The 20,269-nt window shown below is 35.6% G+C and overlaps 1 long non-coding RNA gene across 2 annotated transcripts; it reads right to left on the bottom strand.

The window, feature by feature from the left end:
• Positions 1-14,301: 14,301 nt before the first annotated feature.
• LOC107949655 (uncharacterized) lies at positions 14,302-17,262 on the bottom strand. Of its 2 annotated transcripts, none has more exons than XR_005911375.1 (3): positions 16,606-17,262; positions 14,562-14,637; positions 14,302-14,491 (listed from the first exon to the last, which is right to left on the bottom strand). It is a non-coding gene; the product is annotated as an uncharacterized lncRNA (long non-coding RNA). The 2 variants fall into 2 exon arrangements; XR_005911374.1 differs by lacking the exon at positions 16,606-17,262 and adding an exon at positions 14,705-16,587.
• Between the last annotated feature and the right edge of the window lie 3,007 nt (positions 17,263-20,269).

Genomic DNA, 20,269 nt, shown 5'->3' with positions numbered 1-20,269 from the left:
CTCCCCCACTTAAGAAATTTTTGTCCCCGAAAATCTTACCGGTAAATAGGTTTGGGTATCGTTCTTTCATCGAGCTCTCGGTTTCCCAATAGCTTCCTCGATCCCGTGTTTGAGCCATAACACCTTCACTAACGGAACCCTTTTGTTTCGCAACTCCTTCACTTCACGAGCTAGGATATGCATCGGCTATTCTTCATAACTCATATCGGCTTGAATTTCAACCTCTGATGGGCTAATTATGTGCGATGGATCAGATCGATAGCGTCGAAGCATCGAAACATGAAAGACGTCGTGAATCTTTTTAAGCTCAGGGGGCAAAATCAATCTATACGCAACCGGACCAACTCGTTCGGAGATTTCGTACGGCCCAATGAATCTCGGGCTCAACTTGCCCTTACGGCCAAACCTGAGTACCTTTTTCCAAGGCGAAACTTTAAGGAACACTTTATCTCCCACCTGATATTCAATGTCCTTTCGTTTCAAATCCGCATACGATTTTTGACGATCTGTGGCTGCTTTCAGACTTTCACGGATTACCTTTACTTTCTGTTCAGCATCCTTAATCAAATCAACTCCGAAAATTTTACTTTCACCGAGCTCGGTCCAAAACAACGGTGTACGGCATTTACGACCGTACAAAGCCTCGTAAGGTGCCATCTTAATACTTGATTGAAAACTATTATTGTAAGCGAATTCAATCAAAGGTAAATACCGTTCCCATGAACCACTGAACTCGAGGATGCAACATCTCAACATATCCTCAAGTATCTGAATTATTCGCTCAGATTGACCATCGGTTTGGGGATGAAAAGCAGTGCTAAAATGCAGCTTGGTACCCAAAGCTTCTTGCAATTTCCTCCAAAATCGCGAGGTGAATCTCGGATATCTATCCGACACGATAGAAATAGGTACCCCGTGTAATCTCACAATCTGAGAAACGTACAATTCAACTAGTCTATCCAATGAAAAATCCATACACACGGGGATAAAGTGAGCCGACTTAGTCAGTCTATCAACAACAACCCAAATCGCATCCTTCTTACTTGTTGACAATGGCAGTCCGGACACAAAGTCCATTGTGACTCGATCCCATTTCCACTCGGGTATCATGATCGGCTGAAGTAATCCTGAAGGCACTTGATGTTCCGCTTTCACTTGTTGACATATTAAACATCTCGAAACAAAGTCGGAGATGTCTCGTTTCATACCATGCCACCAAAACCAACGTTTCAAATCGTTGTACATTTTCGTACTCCCCGGGTGACTTGACATTCGGCTACAATGGGCTTCGTTCAGAATCATCGAAATGAGTTCCGAACTCCTTGGAATACACAAACGACTTCTGAACCTCAAACAATCATCATCATCAATTTGAAACTCCGATTCCTTGTTCGGAGCACACTCAGCCCGTTTTGCAACCAATTCATCATCAACTTTCTGGGCTTCACGAATTTGATGAATCAATAATGGTTTGGCTTTTAATTCAGCTATTAACACATTGTCGGGTAGAACAGACAAGTGCACATTCATCGCTCGTAAAGCAAACAATGATTTCCGGCTTAAGGCGTCCACAACCATATTAGCCTTTCCCGGGTGGTAATCAATGACAAGCTCGTAATATTTCAACAACTCAAGCCAACGTCTTTGTCGCAGATTTAAGTCTCTTTGAGTCATCAAATTTTTGAGACTTTTGTGATCCGAAAATACATGGCACTTCTCACCAAATAAGTAATGTCGCCATATTTTTAAAGCAAATACGATGGCAGCTAGTTCAAGATCATGGGTCGGATAATTTTTCTCATGTGGCTTTAATTGTCTCGACGCATAGGCCACCACTCGACCTTCTTGCATCAATACGCAACCCAACCCAAGTAGGGATGCGTCACTATAAATGACAAACTCTTTGCCTGATTCGGGTTGCACTAAAATTGGAGCTTCAGTCAAATAAGTTTTTAGTTGATCAAAACTTTTCTGACATTTCTCCATCCATTCGAACTTAACATCCTTTTGAAGTAGCTTCGTCATTGGTGTGGCTATCATCGAGAAACCTTTGACAAATCGTCGGTAATAACCGGCGAGTCCCAGGAAGCTCCGAACTTCGGTAATATTTCTTGGAGGCTTCCAGTTAAGTATGGCTGAAATTTTGCTCGGGTCAGCTCGAATACCCGATGCGGATACCACATGACCCAAGAAGCTAACCTCTCTTAACCAGAACTCACACTTACTGAACTTAGCATATAACTGCTTATCCCGCAAAATTTGCAACACTAGCCTCAGATGCTCAGCATGTTCGGTCTCATCTCTTGAATAGACCAAGATGTCATCAATGAACACAACTACGAACCGATCCAAATATGGTCTGAAGATCCGATTCATCAAATCCATAAATACCGCAGGGGCATTTGTGAGCCCAAACGGCATCACTAAGAACTCGTAGTGACCATATCCCGTTCTGAAAGCAGTTTTGGGTATGTCTGAATCTCGAATTCGCAACTGATAATAGCCCGATCTCAAATCTATTTTTGAGAACATTGAGGCTCCCTTCAGTTGGTCGAACAAATCATCGATACGCGGTAACGGATATTTGTTCTTTATCGTCACTTTATTCAGTTGACGATAGTCAATGCACAACCTCATGGTTCCGTCCTTCTTTTTCACGAACAATACTGGTGCACCCCAAGGTGAGAAACTTGGTCGAGCAAAACCTCTATCCGTCAATTCTTGCAACTGAGCTTTCAACTCTTTTAACTCGGTTGGTGCCATACGATACGGAGCTATCGAAATCGGCGTAGTCCCAGGTACAAGCTCAATACCAAACTCTACCTCCCGAACAGGTGGTAAACCCGGTAATCCTTCAGGAAAAACATCCGGGTATTCACAAACCACCGGCACAGATTCGGGTTTCTTGTCTAATTCTTTGTCATCCAGTACATACGCAAGGTATGCTTCGCACCCTTTTCTTACATATTTCTGGGCCAACATTGCTGATATTACAGCTGGCATCCCCTCCAAGTCCGTAGACTCAACTCGGATTACTTCGTTATTTGCGCACCTCAAATCAATAGTCTTGCTTTTGCAATTCACAACCGCATCATGCGCGTTCAACCCATCCAAACCAAGAATAACATCAAATTCATCAAACGGCAAAAGCATCAAGTCCGCCGGAAAACAGGAACCTCGAATTTCTAGGGGACATTTCTTACACACTTTGTCGACAAGCACGTAACGACCCAAGGGATTTGACACCTGAATTACGAACTCAGTAGACTCAATAGGTAAAGTCTTACTGGATGCTAAGGTTTCACATATGTAAGAATGAGTAGAACCGGGGTCAATCAAAGCAATTACATTAGTATCAAAGAGAGTAAAAGTACGGGTAATAACATCAGGCGAAGAAGCATCCTCGCGGGCACGTATAGCATAAGCTCTAGCAGGCGCACGAGCCTCGGATCTGGTCGTAGCATCTCTAGATCCTCTCTGACCACCACTAGCATTGCCCGTATTTCCAGATGGTCTACCTCGAGCAGTGGTAGCACCCGGTTTCCCACTCTGATTTTCATTCTGTTCAAACAACCTCGGGCAATCTTTAATGAAGTGGTCAACTGATCCGCACTTGTAACAGGAGCGGTCAGGGAATCTACAACTCCCCGAATGCCATTTACCGCAATATCGACATTTCGTTCTATCTCGACGTTCATTCCCAACACTGGCGACCGAAGTGCCTCGTGTACCCACAGGGGGTCGATCACGATCTCGTCTAAAAAGGCCCGAAGTGCCTCTAAACTGGCCCGCATCATCTCGAAATTTCTTCGATGCCTGTTGAAGAGACTTTCCCGAAGTCTTTTACGAAACTCTCCAGTTCCCACATCAACTTTTTGTTTTTCTTTTCTAAGCTCTTCGGCTTTACAAGCTCGCTCGACCAGTACTACGAACTCTCGTATTTCAAGAACGCCAACGAACATTTTTATATCTTCATTCAGCCCATCCTCGAAGCGTTTACACATGATAGCCTCGGACGAAACACATTCCCGAGCGTATCTACTAAGTCTAACAAATTTTCGCTCGTAATCAGTAACTGACATGGAACCTTGCTTAAGCTCAAGAAATTCCTTCCGTTTTTGATCAACAAATCTCTGACTGATATACTTTTTCCGAAACTCAGTTTGGAAAAACTCCCAAGTTACTTGCTCTCGGGGCACAACAGAAGTCAGAGTACTCCACCAATAATAGGCAGAATCATGTAGCAAGGAGATAGTACACTTTAGGCATTCATCGGGTATACAAGATCGAGTACCCGGATAGTGTTGTCCAACCAAAATTCAGCTTGCTCGGCATCGTCGCTATCCGTAGCTTTAAATTCAGTAGCCCCATGTTTTCGGATTCTGTCAACTGGGGGCTTATTTGACCTTATTTGGTCAGTTACCGGAGGTATTGTAGGTGCGGGGGTGGTATTAGTTGGGAATGGAGGTTGTGGGACAGCCGTATTAGTTCGAATGTATTGGTTGAACCAATCATTCATCACGCTATAGAAAGCTTGTCTAGCTTCATCATTCGGGTTACTAGCATTAGGTTGAGAGTCCGCCAGCGCTGTCCCTTGTGCGGGAGCAGGCGCTACACTCTCAAGATCATCAGCTACCTCTCGGTTGGGATCGGGATCCATTACTATAAATAAACACATTTACAATTCTCAGAAATCACCACACTATCAAGTAATCACATAAAATGGCATGTATAGCTAGACCCAACGCATTACGGTAGTCCTAGAATCGACTAAACCTGGCTCTGATACCAATCAAATGTAACACCCCGAACCCGAGACCGACACCGGAGTCAAACACGAGGTGTTAACAGACTTTAAACCCCTTATAAAAAATATTTCCCAGACACTGCCAATCTGCGTACTAGTCGCTTTAAAAATCATATCTTGAGTTTCACAACTCGAAAATCAGTTTCGTGATTTTTCCCTGAAACTAGACTCATATGCCCATCTACATATTTTTTTCTAGAATTTTTGGTCAAGCCAATTAGTACAGTTTATTAGTCAAAATCACCCATGTTACAGGGATCGACTACCCTGACCTTTGCGCATTACGACTTGGATATCTCCTTGTACAGGGCTCCAATACTGATGCCGTTTGTTTCTATAGAAACTAGACTCAGAGAGGAATCTATACATATATGATATACTCCTAATTATCTCTGGTTAATTTATAATGAATTTCCAAAGTCGGAACAGGGAATCCAGAAACCGTTCTGGCCCTGTCTCACGAGAACCTGAATATCTCTTAACATACTGTCCGTATGATTGTTTCGTTATTTCCTATGAAAGTAGATTCATCAAGGTTTGTTTACATAATTTATTCACTATTTAATTCCATTCCTACTATTTTTAGTGATTTTCCAAATCTACATCACTGCTGCTGTCAGCATCTGCCTTTAAGGTAGACTTTACCTATTTCATGGTTTCCATGATTCAACTAGCCCTTTTTGCATAAATAGCACAATTTATGAAAGTGATTAACCATCCCCGTGGCCAATCCTTGTCAAGCATATCCACACCAAATGATTATAACATTATACTCAAACACATATAAGCCATTTTCGCATGGCTATCCAAAATTTATACAAGTCCAAAGGGTCCACGACCCACAACAAACGGGTAGTCCTATACATGCCATTTCGAAGTTCAACCAAAATTGTACCAAAAGGGGGGGCTTTGATAGTGTGGGCGACTTTGACTTCAAGATCCCGAGTCCGATAGCTGGAGAACCAAATCTATAAAACAGAGGAGCAATGAAACGGAGTAAGCAATTTATGCTTAGTAAGTTTTGAGCAAGGAATTCCAGCACAACAAAAGTATAGCATTCATATAGCTAAACGGATAATTTCATATGCACAAATTTACGATATCGTACTTGCTTCACATTATCAACCCTTATGTACATACACAAAAGATCAACTCAGCCAAAGGCCGGTAGCTCGTTTATCAACTGAGCGAATACTTATTTGTAAGGGCTCAACTAAATTCAAGCACATACGAAACATACCTCAATGTTGGGATGTTTCGAGAGTATTAACTGGAATTTTACAGCAAGTTCATTCATTCCCAAATCACGTACCTTCGGAATTTAACCGGATATAGCTCCTCGTTCAAATGCCTTCGGGACATAGCCCGGTTATAGTAATTCGCACAAATGCCTTCGGGACTTAACCCGGATTTAGTAACTCGCACAAATGCCTTCGGGCTTAGCCCGGAATTAGTATCTCGCACAAATGCCTTCGGATCTTAGTCCGGATATTGTCACTTAGCACAAGCCTTCGGGACTTAGCCCGGACATCATTCAAATAACCATGCACATTTAACAATAAATCATGGCCCATTCGTATTTCATTTTCGTTAGCAAAACTCAAACACAAGACATTTATCATTCTTGCAAATTCGGCTCAATAGCCACACAAAGAGCATGATTTTAATTTGCTTAAAACATGATCTAATCACATCATAATTTAAGCTCTCTTACTCAAGAACTTACCTCGGGTGTTGTCGAACGATTCCGATAGCTATTCGACCAGTTTTTCCTTCCCTTTATCGGATTTAGTTCCCCTTTGCTCTTGAGCTTAATTAAACAAATAAATTGATTTAATCATTTGAGCATCGGAAAGAGGAACACAAGGCACTTAGCCCATATTTATACATTAGACATTAAAGTCACATATGTACGGAATCATGAATCAAACTCAACATTTTAGCTAATTTTTCCCCCTTGGCCGAATATGCATGTCTATTTTGGGGCCGATTTCAACACTTAATACATTCTACAAGTATGGTCACTTGTATTGACTAAACACCCTTTTGTTTCAAGTTCAAAACTTGGCTAATACACACATATACACACTAGTAAAGCATCCTCTCCCTTTCCATCAATTTAACACATGCATTGCTCATTAACATGAAAAAGTTATATTCGGCCTTAGCACACAACTTGCTAGCCGATTCTTCTCCATTTAGCAACCAATGCACATATGTGCTCACTCAAAAATGCTAAAAATGAGGTTCAAGAATCATCAAGCCACCATCACATGCATCATTAACAAGCTTCATATTTAGCATGCAATGGCATTAACACAAACTCCACCTAGGCCGAATCTTAACTCATCCTCATGCCTCATCACCACAACATCAAACATCAACCAAGAATGATGCATCCATGGCCGAGTGTCATTTCCATCACATAGCAAGATTTAGACCATGGGCTAGGTAGAACTCAAGCTAACAACTAAAACATGCATGCATCTCATGGAACATCATCAAACATACCTTAGCCTAGCTACATGCATGGCCGAACCTCTTCAACCTTTCTTCTTCCTTCCTCCTTAAAATTTTTGGCCAAGGATGAACCAAAGGATGAGCATTTTTTTTCTTTGTTTTTTTCTTTCTAGTTTCGGCTAAATGAAGATGAGAAAGGATGAACAAAAATTTTCTCCTTTCTTTTCTTTAGCTCACGGCAATGGGGGGGAAACAACTACACACATTTTTTTTTGTATTCATCATACTCCTTTTCATTATTTTATGCCCATGCCCCTTATTTTATTTTTTTCCTACATACCTCACTAGGCCAACATGTTCCCAACCTGTTTCCACCCATAGCATGGCCAACCACTAGCTCAAATTTTGGGTAATTTGACATGCAAACCCATCATTTTCACAACATGCATTAATAGACCATTTTAAATTTGCCTATCATATTTTCACCATGTCTCATATCAATCCCTATTTAATAATTTCTCATGCAATTGGCAAAATTGGAGAATGAAACTTCCACATACTCATGTACACACATAATAAGCATAGAATATGGAAATCAATTATTTTTATGACTCGGTTTTGTGGTCCCGAAACCACTTCCCGACTAGGGTCAATTTTGGGCTGTCACAATAGCACTGTATGTAAAGCTTACAGAGTCTTTCAACCACACACTGGACGTGTTATTGTGAGCAGAGATGTTTACTTTGTTGAAAATGAGCAATGGAATTGGGAAGACTCGATCAAGACAAACCAAAGGTTTAGTGCACCAAATTGTTTTACCATTGGCAGCATGTTAGAAGAGCTTGAAGATGAAGGGCAAGATGTTTTGGCTGATGACACACTTGTCAGAGGTACAAGGCTGCTCTCCGACATTTACCAAAGATGTAACATGGCTATTTGTGAGCCTGCAGGGTATCATGATGCAAAAAAACAGTCAACATTGGATGGCTGCAATGAAGGAGAAGCTTGCGATGATCGAGAAAAACAAAACTTGGGAGTTGGTTGATCGACCTCTGGACAGAAAGATAATTGGAGTTTGCAGCATCTAAACAAGGAAGAGTGTTGAGATTATATGTTTAAGATTGCTTCCATTTAATTTTTTCTGTTACTAAGTTTGAATAATTCTCCTTGACTTTAGGAGATTAGATTTTTGATTTGTTTGCTATTTTGTTACGAGATTTTTAGCAGATTTTTAGAACTTTTTTTTCTATTTTTAGCTTGAAATTTTGTATTTAAATAGTTGAGGTGCAAATCAATTAACATATTCTAGTCTTCAATTATTTTTTCTACTTAAAACTTCTCGTCTCTTCTTTCTGCTTCAAATCTCTCGATCAACCATCAAAGTTCGAGTTCTAAACACCAACAGGAAGGTCTGCAAAAAAGTAAAGGGGCTTGTTTGATTAAAGCAATGGTGGGGAATAGGGGGAGAGAATCAGGTTAGGGGGAGGGATGTTGGGGGAGAGGAAAAGAATTAGAGTAGGGGAAGACAGTTAGCAAAGGAACAGTGGGGAGAGGGAAGAGGGAGAGGGATGAGAGAGGGGGATGGAAAATGGAAGTCTGTAACGAAATATGGTATCTTCGTTACATCTGTAACGAAAAATGGTTAGTGGTGACTGTTTTGCTATTTTTTGAAAGTTGAGTGACTAAATTGAAACCTAAGTGACTGTTTTGTCAAATACCCCAAAATTGAGTGTCTGTTGGTGTAATTTACCCTTTTTTAATTTACACTCTAAATAAAATAATTATGCGAATTAATTGCTATCGTTAAAATTTTCATTTTCTTTTAACAGATTGCTGATGTAGCACATTAACCTATCAAGAGACTGACAAGTGGCATTTCTTTTGTTGACTTTTGATTAAAGTTTAGAGACTTCTCTATAAAGTTTAGGACTAATAATAGGGACGTCCCTAAGCTTTACTTAAAAGTCAACAAAAAAAGTCATGTGTCAGTCACTTAATTTGCTAATGTGCCACATCAACAACCTGTTAAAAGAAAACAAAAATTTCAATGTCGGTGACTAATTCCCATAATTATCTTATTTAGAGTGGTTGAATTGAGAAAAAAATTTAAGTGACTAAAATAGAACAAACCTTATTTTATAATGACTATATATATACATGAGTAAGCTTATCTAATGAGTGTTAAGTCCAATTAAAGGATGCATTATTTAATTAAGAAATTTAAATTTTAGAAATAATATTATTAAGAAAAATAATTATCAAGATAAAATATTTTTCATCATGCAAAAAGAAATATAGATAAGCTGGGATTCTTTAATTATTTCATGAGCTTAATTAATTAAAGAATTCTCAAAATAGCTTTATGTGGATAGTATACATATATTAATTTCTCAAATTAGATACGGGGATGATGAATTAGATATGTGTTGCTCTATGTTTATTTTGATTTTCAAGTGATTTTCCCCTTGTTGGGATAGTTAAAGAATTGACTTAAAACCCAAGAAGCAAAGAAGAATCCTCAAATAAGGTGAGAATCCTTTGATTCAAGATTAAAAAAGCATTTCATACCTCCACTAACACATCTTCTAAAGCATCCAATAGGCACATGGTAGGTGGCACGTCCTAAAACTTCAAGAGATGAATAACATTGGGCAACTCTTAAGCCTCAAATAAAAATAAGACCCATGTCACTCAAGTTGTTAGAGAACATTTTCTAAATATGTAGCTCTCGTTTCAATCGTAATCATCTCATAAGTCATCCAATCACAAGGTCTCTTTCTACTCTTTTTAATTTTTTCAAATTTGGTTACATGTTTAACTTGATCATCGAAGTATGCCTCGAAGATAAAACCTTTGGAGCACACTAACTATGGTTCTTTTCTTATAGGTTCAAGAAAAGAGTTCGAGGAGTTCATAAGCCTTAATTACCATATGCAAACCATGAAACAATCCCTCCATTCCATTAAGACCTCTCATCCAATTAACTTCGGAGACCATAAGCCACGAGATCCTCAAACCTTAAGACAAGTTCGAGTAGTCCAAAACATTTACAAGTCACATAAAAACCTCGAGATTAGGCCTCTCCAAGCCTTAAGGCCTTCCAACACCAACCTCTAAGCTTAGACCCTGTAAGCTCTCTTCACCACTTGTGCTTTCTCTCCCTTTTGAAACTTTACGCCAAAGAAGTTCAAGTTCCTTATCCTCTAGGAGACCGAAGATTCTAAGGAGCATGCCCCACTTGTCTCTTCCATACTTCCAAGGTTTACCCCCTTGAATACTATAAGAGCCTACAATCCCCCTATTAACAAGTCTGAAGAGTCTATAGGCCCTTTCAAGGTCCTCTCTCAACCCTCTTAGAGCATAAATGGCGGTATTTAGATATTTTTCGCTTATTCCTCAACTCATTCTAAAGTTCTTTCTCTCAAGGAGTTAGTGGAGTTTACAAATTTGTCTCTAGGACCTCCTCCTCAACCCCTTTCAACCCCTAGGCCGCATCTCGCACCTAGGAAATATCAAACTCTCTTCCTTCTCCATTACTAACTCCATTTGTCATCTATTCTCACTAGGTTACCAATGTTATCCACTCTTGAGTATTAACACTCTTCTTTTTGTGTTTCTCAAACGTTTTCATCAACAACATTTGATGTTTATATTGAAAGTCAAACTTAAGGCACCATGCTTTCAAAGAAAGTAGTAGAGGCATACACTAAAGACTTGCTCAAAGCCACCAAAACATCTCTTGAGGAAGGCTTGCACTAGGTTTGTAAGACTTTCCAACCTATAGAAGTAAGAAGTGTTACTCCCACCATTCAAAACCAACAAGACGATATGATTACACAATTATGTAACTAGCACCAAAACCTTACTTAGATAGTCAAGGAACTAGATTAAAAATAAAACCAAACTGAAGCTAGTAACAATTCACGACATGAATAGGAAGACAACACTTGGACTCTCAAGGATGTTAGTCCCATAGGTACCTATCCCCGATGTTTCCTTGGTACCCACAAACAACCTTCACTTTGTTCAATCAAGAAGCAGAAAATCCATTCACGCTCTTGACCTTAGGGAACAACTCTAAGTGAAAACAGATTTGAAAGAACTTAATCAAAGATTCACAAACAAGAATGAAAAAAAAAAAGGAATCAACCTTAGAGAAAAATTATGATAGCAACAAGGATAGGTGGACTTGGACGAGAAATGGGATATAACACCCCTTACTCAATCTGGTAATAGATCCAAGCAAAAGATATTACATTTAAATATTAAACTTAACATTTGAAACCATAATCATACATTTACCTTTTATATATATATTGTCCTTTAAATACTTATTAGACCATTTCTAAATACACTTTATGATTTGGTGACATTTGAAAGTTCATGCAGCCCCTTTTTAGTGTAAAATAAATAAACTATGGCAGAACTCTGGTAACAAGACTCCAAATATATATTAAAAATGGTAATATTGCATTTAAGTCATTTTCCCACTAAATTAGTAAAATTTTCCCATTTTAGTCATTTTCCCACATACGTTTGAAAGTCAGTTTCCGTGCATTTAAGTCATCACTTTTCAATCTAGTTCTTATCTAAAAATTTCATACTCCACATATGCATATATTTCCATGTCACATTCATAAAAAATAATTATTCTATCACACTTCCTTTTCTTAATATGATAAATTTACACTTTTATTCCTCAAACATTCACAAATTCTCAATTTAATTCTTTCTAAATTTCATTACTCATGCTTTCTAGTCAAATATCTAATTCATCTCCAATATACTTTATTGTAGTAATCTCAATCTATTTTCTTGATAATTATACTTATATGTTCCTTATACAATACCATTTACCATATAAAATATTTTGAGTTGTTACTACTCTTCCCCTTTTAAGAAATTTCTTCAAATATTATATTTTCATCTCAATATCACTTTCAGACTTCTATTCTTTCTTATACATGCAATGCAATAGAATAATTAATATCTTTATTTAATAACAACTATTCAAAATAACTAATAAAGAATCATACCCATATTATCACCAAGTGTGTCATCATCTTGTTGAGCTTTCACAACATAAGCACAAACTAGACCACCTTTTGATTCTTGTCTTGAAGTCCTTTGGCTATCATTAACTTTCTCAATAACTTTAGTTTTTCTATCCCTTTGTATCAGATGAGTAGATATTATAGTTTGAGTAAGGATACTTTAAATCATTATCGGACAATCCTTGAGAAAATGTTCTTTTGAGCAACATCTAAAACAAGCTCTAATGACCCTCCTACTCACAGATAAGGATTGAAGGTTTATTTATTGATTTTTCAATAGTCTTCATAGAAGTTTCTTGTTGTCTAAACCCAACATTTTGTCTTGATTTTGATCTCTGTACACTAACTGGTGTAGGCCTACTTGGTCCCACAGAATCCTTAACTTTCTTAGAAGATGGTTGAGGTGAAGAATTAGTTTGCTCATAATTTCTTTTACCTTGTTTCTTCTCCTTTTGTTGATTCTTCACTCTCAATTTTCATCGCCTTCTCAACTAACATAGAAAATCTATCAACCAATCATATCGTGACACTTTGACAAAAAAAAAACCAAAACAGAACTAACTATTTTTAATTTGTATTTTTTATTCTCTTTCTCTCTCTATATATATCTATCTATTTATGCAACTTTTATTTTTTAAACTCATCATCCATCTATTGAGATTTTCTTTAGCTTAATAAAAAATATTTTTTTTAAATCCATCAAAATCAATAAGCATGCACCTTATCATAGATAAACTTAAAAGGAAAATAGTTTTCAAATCAAAGCCAGTACATCAAAACAATAAAGCATAAACCCCATTCATAATCTCTAATATCAAAAGGAGTAAATTGTCATCATACCTAGAAGCCCCGATGCAATTTCACCCTAGCTTCATCAACATGTTCATAGAATTAAGTGAAATAAGATGAATCTTCCAAAAGAAAAAAAACCACATTGAGAAACATGAGAGATTCAAATTTAACCAAATCGAACATCGAAAGAGTACAACCAAGCCAAAATGAGAATTGAATAGTCTGTATTTTTACAATACCAATTAAATCGTTGATAGAATAATTCTTTTGTATGTTTATTTCCTTTTTTTGTTTGCTTGTTGAGAGAGAGAGAGAGAGAGAGAGAGAGATAACCATAAAGACAAAGATAGAAGAAGGTGATAAGAAAGAAAAAAATGTGTCAAGTTTTAATTTGGTTAATTTTTTTCCTTTTTAATTTATTTAATTAAATAATTTTTTTAAAACTTTTTTATTTAAAAATTATAAAATCCATAAGCTAAATGATGTGGCAAGTTTTGATTGATAATTTTTTTATTGGAAATAATAGAATTGGATATTTAGTATAAAAGAATCATAGCTTTGGTACCACTTTTGACCAAACAAATTTAGGTGCTAAGTGGGAAAAGTGCTATAGTTTGGGGGTCAATTTTTTATTTAATCCTTTTAATTATTATTATTTTTAAAGTAAACTTCATTGCCAAAGCAAGATACAAAACAAGACAAGAATACCAAAGAAAAGAGAGAAGAAAACTAAAAACATAAGCCAATAGGCTCACCACTACAGTAAAATAGACTTTTAGTGGCGTTTTCTTAGGCCTTTAGCGGCGTTTATAAGCGCAGCTTTAGTGACATTTTTACAAGTGCCGCAAAAAATGCCGCTAAATGTTGTGGCGTTTTTATAAAAAATCGCCGCTAAACAACATGACCTTTAGTAGCACTTTTCCCACAAACGCCGCTAAAGAACATGACATTTAGTAACCCTTTTCCCAAAAATGCAGCTAAAGGTTCCACAAATGCCGCTAAAGAACATGACCTTTAACGGCACTTTCTCCACAAAACGCACTTTTAGCGGCGCTTTTACCAAAAATGCTGCTAAAGGTCATAAAAAATTTAAAAAATAAAATTTTATAAAAGCGCCACAAATCCAATTTAGAAATGTATAATTTAATTTGAAGACGTATTAAAATGGAAATCCATGAACAAGACGTATAAAGAATCGCGATCGAGGTACGTTGATACCAATAGCATGATCAAAGAACTTAATCACGTAAGGAAAACACATGGCTAGATAGATCTTTTTACATTTTAATACATTATAACCATAATTGGTACAATTTTATACCCTAATTGCTGCACCAGCTGCAATTTCCAGTTGAAGAACCTTGATTCCATTGACCTCCTGCAGCCAATTTTATAGTTTAGAAATTAGAAATCCACTAGAGACGACATGGTAAGAAAGTGAAACAAACCTTCGGGTTTGGAATGATCTCCATCTTGAGTGCATCAGCTTCCACAAGCCTCTTGATAGCATTCAGGTTGACCCACCTATAACATTGACTGTTAGTACCAAGCCAAATAGACAGTTCTAACATGTTAAGGCAATATGATTTACAAATTGTTTGTATTGAAAATTATAAAATTTTCTACAGACTTGAACTCATTGACCTGTTACAAAGAGAGAATCATCTCAACCTCAACCATAAAGTTTAATTATGCCCCCAATCCAAACATTCATCTAAACATTGATCTCATTGGAGTTTAATTTACAATATAACTTCTTAAAAAAAAATATAAACATTCATCTCATTGGAGTTTTTAATTCATTGATTTACCTCAAAATCAAACAAACCAATCAAAATGAACGTGCAGTACCTAAAAGCATAAGTTCATAAAGCCATAAACCCTACCATATGCTAAAGTTTTCTATTCCCAACATTCATAAAAGTGAAATTAAACAAGCATAGATGTAACGAAGCTTTGGTTAATTATCCCGTTGACTTTCTTTAGCATTTAAAAATTCACTAAAACTAAAGGCACCATGCAAACTAAAGCATTATCTAGAAAAGAGAAACAAATGTAAAACAAGTGGTCTTCAATCAGTGTATATAAATATTTTTAAAAACACACAAAAATTAAGTCGTAAATATAAAGACAATAAATAAAAATCAATACCCACAATTAAAACATAAAATGCCAAACATCAAAGAGACTAAGGACAGTATATATATATCTATACAGTATATAATAACTCTCCAAACACGTGAGAAACTTAAAAAAGAAAAGAAATATATATATATACCTATATCAGACAGTATACGTATCCACACAGATACATGAGTACAAGTAAACATACCACACTAAAAGTATCACAAAATAACATCAGTGATTAAGTACATTAATAGTAACATTAATAGTAACATCATGGCTAGTTAGACTCTGCGCTTATTTGAATGTGCAAGCTGTGCGACACCCTTTCATGCCCAATTGCTACAATACCAAATATATACTTCAAGATAATGTATTTTTATGGAACTGTTTAGTTTTATTTTCAAGATAGCACCGAAGTATCTAATTAAAGTAGATGAATCAATGCAAAGAAATAATTAATACGAACCACAAAAAATCAAAACATAGTGTACTCTATAGGCATGAACATATCAAAGTGTTAATTCTTGAGCACATTAAGGTGTAATGACATCAGCATTAACCACAAAAGATAAAAGAAAGAAAGAAGCATATGCACAAAGTCACAGGGATGGAGAATGAGTAGGATGTTGGCAAGAAGAAAGCAATCAGCAATCAAAAAATCACATCTCGATTATAATTGGTTTTCCATCTTTCTTTGCCTTTTTTAGATCCCCATTCAACCCTAGGAAATAAACAACACAAAACAACCAAAGTACAACGGGGAGAACACATAGGTCGATGGAAACCAGACATTTATCGAAAAATAAATGATTCAGAAAGGGTTTTCTTTAACTATAGAATAAAATTTCCAACGACTAGGATCCACCAGAAAAAATAAATAAATTGAGTTCATAAAGGAAATCCAGAAAGGGGATTCATACAGACAGTTCTTAAAAGGACAATTTTGCAGGATACATTTCCTTAGTAGGAAAAAACATTAAAGGGCAAAAGATTCACAACAACAACTAATCGAGAGAAACAAGAACATCAACAGCAACGATGTTCTTGCAACTTAGATTGCATGGGGTGAACATAAAAATCAGAACATCAACAGAAATAAAAATTCACTAGATGAAAGGAGATAACAAATAGCTTGTGCAAGATCTAGGTGGACTAGCAATCTAAAGCAATTATGGGCTCATTGTCAATGAAATAAAAATCCGCTATTAAAAAGAAGCAGTGGCAAATGTAATTAGACAGGAGATCAGAAATTAACTAAGTAATTCACAATAGTTGGTGTTAATTATTGCAATAACACCAACTTTCACTTAAGCCTTCCATAGCAGTCAATAAAATAAAAAAGAGGAGAGTAACAGATAACTTCACCAGAAATTAACTTAAGCCTTCACCAGAAACCGGTGACCTCTTATCGACATGGAAAGCTGGGTTCCTTTGATAGGGTCAGGTGAAGAGAAAAGAGAGAAAGGGAGAGGGGAAAGGGGAGAGGGGAAAGGGTAATAGGAGACAAGACTTGGTGAATGGAAAGGGAACAGGTTTCAAAAGAAAGTTGACCGACATGAGGGGATTTGAGGATGAAGAAAGCGACGCCGTAGATGGTGGCAGAAGGGAAGTCTAAGAAAAGGAAAAGGGAGATGTCGGTGGTTAAAGGGTGGTGAGAGTCAGTGAGGGTCCAAAGGTGCCATTTGTTAGGGTTTGGAATGAAAAACTGATTTGTAATGGGAAGGAAACTAAAAAGATTGGAAGATGGAGGGAGAATCAAATATTTTCTATAAGAACATAGAAAAGTTGGGATTGGGATTTAGTTATCCCATCATTCTGTTGTTTTTACTATTTTTTACGGCGATGAAAGGGGTGGGCACCACGGCCGAGAAGGGAGTGAGAGGCGTGGAGTGGCCTTTGAGGTCTCATCAGCCATGGGAGTGCAGAGTGTTTGTTGGAGAGTGGCAACTAAGAAAATATTGTCGGCCATGGGAAGATTAGGGATTTCAGGGGGGAAAATTTGAGGTAAAATGAAGCGATTTTTTTTTAAAGTAAAATGATTTTTGCGGCATTTTTATAAAATAAAAATGTCGTTATTGATTACTTTTTGCGGCGTTTTTCATAAAAATATTGTAAAAAATTATTTCATTTTGAACAAAAATTATTTTATTTTTGTATTTTAATTTTATTTTTTATAATTTGGTCGTCTCCAAAATAAATAATTATACCTAAATATCCAGATCAATCTATTACTTTTTTTTAATTTATTTATTAATTCTATTTAAACTAATATTTAAATATATCAAATAGTTTAGATTAAATTTTTTTAAATATAAAAGCATTAATTAATTGTACAAAATTTTATCATTTAACAAATCTCAAGTAAACCTTAACCTTAAACCCTAAATTAACCATTCAATACATATAAAGTCTATCTATTATATATCTCTTAAATAATTTAAACTATACTCATAATTTCAATATATTTAATTTATTATTATCTCTTTTACAATTATATAAGAACATATTCAAAATAAAAATTAAAAAATAATTACTCTAAACCCAAAACCCAAACTCGACCCCTAAATCTCTAAACCTTAAATCCCTAACTCTTAACCCATAATGTCTAACCCCTAAACCCCTAACCCCTAAACCTTAAATCCCAACCCTTAAACCATAATCCCTAAATTCATACTCCCTAAACCTTAAAATATGAACTCCTAAAACAACCTTAAATCTTAAATTAATCATATACCCTAAACTAAAAACCCTAAACAAATTTATTATTATCTCTTTTACAATTATATAAGAACATATTTAAAATATAAATTAAAAAATAATTAATCTAAACCTAAAACCCTAACCCGACTCCTGAATCCTTAAACCCTAAATCTCTAACTCTTAACCCCTAACGTCTAACCTCCTAAACCCCTAACTCCTAACCCCTAAACCTAAAATCCCAACCCTTAAACCATAATCCCTAATCCATAATCCTTAAATTCATACTCCCTAAACCTTAAAATAGTAACTCCTAAATCGGCTTTAAATCTTAAATAAATCATATACCCTAAACTAAACACCCTAAACTATAGTGATAATTAATTCAATATTTTAAAATTAATACTATCTCTTTTACGATTATATAAGAAAATTTTTAATATATAAATTAAAAAACAATCAGTAACCACGTACCCAAAAAACTTTAAAATTATTTTAAATAATTATATTTTAATTTTTCCATGTGTTTTATTTCAAATTATTTCTACGTGTCATTATTTTTTTCTGAAGATTTTAAATATTCAATTAGAAATAAATTGAATTTTATTTAATTAATATAAATAAACCAATTAAGATAAAATGTTTTTACCAGCGTTTTTTCAAAAACGCCACTAAAGCACCTAGCATTAGCGGTGTTTTTGCTAAAACACCGAGCATTAGCAGCGCTTTTTCAAAAAATGTCGCTAAAACCCCAAGCATTAGCGGCGCATTTTCAAAAACGCCGCTAAAGCCCCGTGCATTAGCGGCTCTTTTTCAAAAGTGCTGCTAAAGCCGCAAAAGGTAAGAAACGATGCCGTTGGGCTTTGGTTTTTTGTGACGTTTTTCTGAAAAATGCCGCTAATGCTTATTTTTAGCGGCGTTTTTCAACCGCTAATGCTCGTTCTTTAGTGGCAATTTCCATAAAGCGCCACTAATGCTTGATTTTTACTGGCATTTTTTATCCAAGTGCCGCTAAAAGTCTGTTTTTGGTGTAGTGCACCCATTATTCCTAGTCCTAGTTTCCTTTACCTCATTTGTGTAAGTGGAAGAACTGTTTGTCAATTAAATATCAAAAGCACATGATGGAAAAACATCAAAAGAGAAATGATCTATATATAATAAGATCGCCCTTGCCAAGTGGTGAATTGCCTTATTGGCATTTTGACAAGTTCATTGGAAGAACAATTATTATTATTAAAACTAGCATTTTACATAAATATAATATTTTAAAAAATAATTATTTATAAAGTTATAAAATAAAAGTTTTATGGTGTATATATACATTGTGATCTGTTATCTTTAATGGTCATTTTTCTCTTGATTCATCTCACCAACACCATTACAATTCAATCCAATCATATATTGCATCATTGATTTTAATTTCACCATTACATTGCTCAATTTCATTATTATAATAATTAATCTTATTACTACTATTGTTTTTAATCTCATTGGAGTCAATTTCCCTCTTACACATTAATTAATAGTTTATATCTCAACAGTACTTTGAGCCTTCTCTATAACAACATTTCATTATAACAACAAGATTTTTGTAGAATTAATTTTTTATGTTTTACTTTTACCCTCAATAACAACTCTCCACACATACTTAGCAACAACATCCATAAGCTATGAAGTACCTTCCACATACAACAATCAAGTTTGTTGTAATTGTATACAACAATCTCGTTTTTTAATTTTAATGAAATTAGTTCTATTACTAAATAAAATGAAATAAATAAATTTTTGTTAGAATATTATTTCAATAAAATATTTAAAATTTACATAAAAATCTATTAATCATATTTTATTATTAAAAAATAATACATTCATAAAATTTGTCAAAGAGATAATGTTGGGTCAAGGATTGCTTGACTTATTCCTACTTTATATAGATATAGAGTATATAGCCGGCAATGATAATTTTAAATTTCCTTAGTTCCAAAGCTCCATCCAAAGGGAGGGAAGTCACCCGAGGGAGAAGGCGCTTGTTGAATCAATTCTATTCTTATTAGTCGCACCTATCGTATAAAAAGTAGTAGATTCCGGTGAAAGGTCACGAAGAGGATAGATATTTTAGTAGAGGAAGAGAAAAAGACTGAACTGAATTTGAGAACATAGTAGCCATACTATAGTTACGGTTTCAAGGCTTAGAAAGACTGAAGTAGGTAATTAGTCGAAGCAAAGAAAGGATGCTTCTTTTTCTTGGAGGCAAGCCTAATATTATATTTTCAACTTCAATAAATAAATAAATAAATAAATATGATCTAAATATCAAATGTTGTTATATGTT

Source organism: Gossypium hirsutum, chromosome D03, assembly GCF_007990345.1.
Source record: "Gossypium hirsutum isolate 1008001.06 chromosome D03, Gossypium_hirsutum_v2.1, whole genome shotgun sequence".
Classification (NCBI taxonomy): Eukaryota; Viridiplantae; Streptophyta; class Magnoliopsida; order Malvales; family Malvaceae; genus Gossypium; species Gossypium hirsutum.
This window is presented reverse-complemented; position numbering and strand designations above follow the sequence as displayed.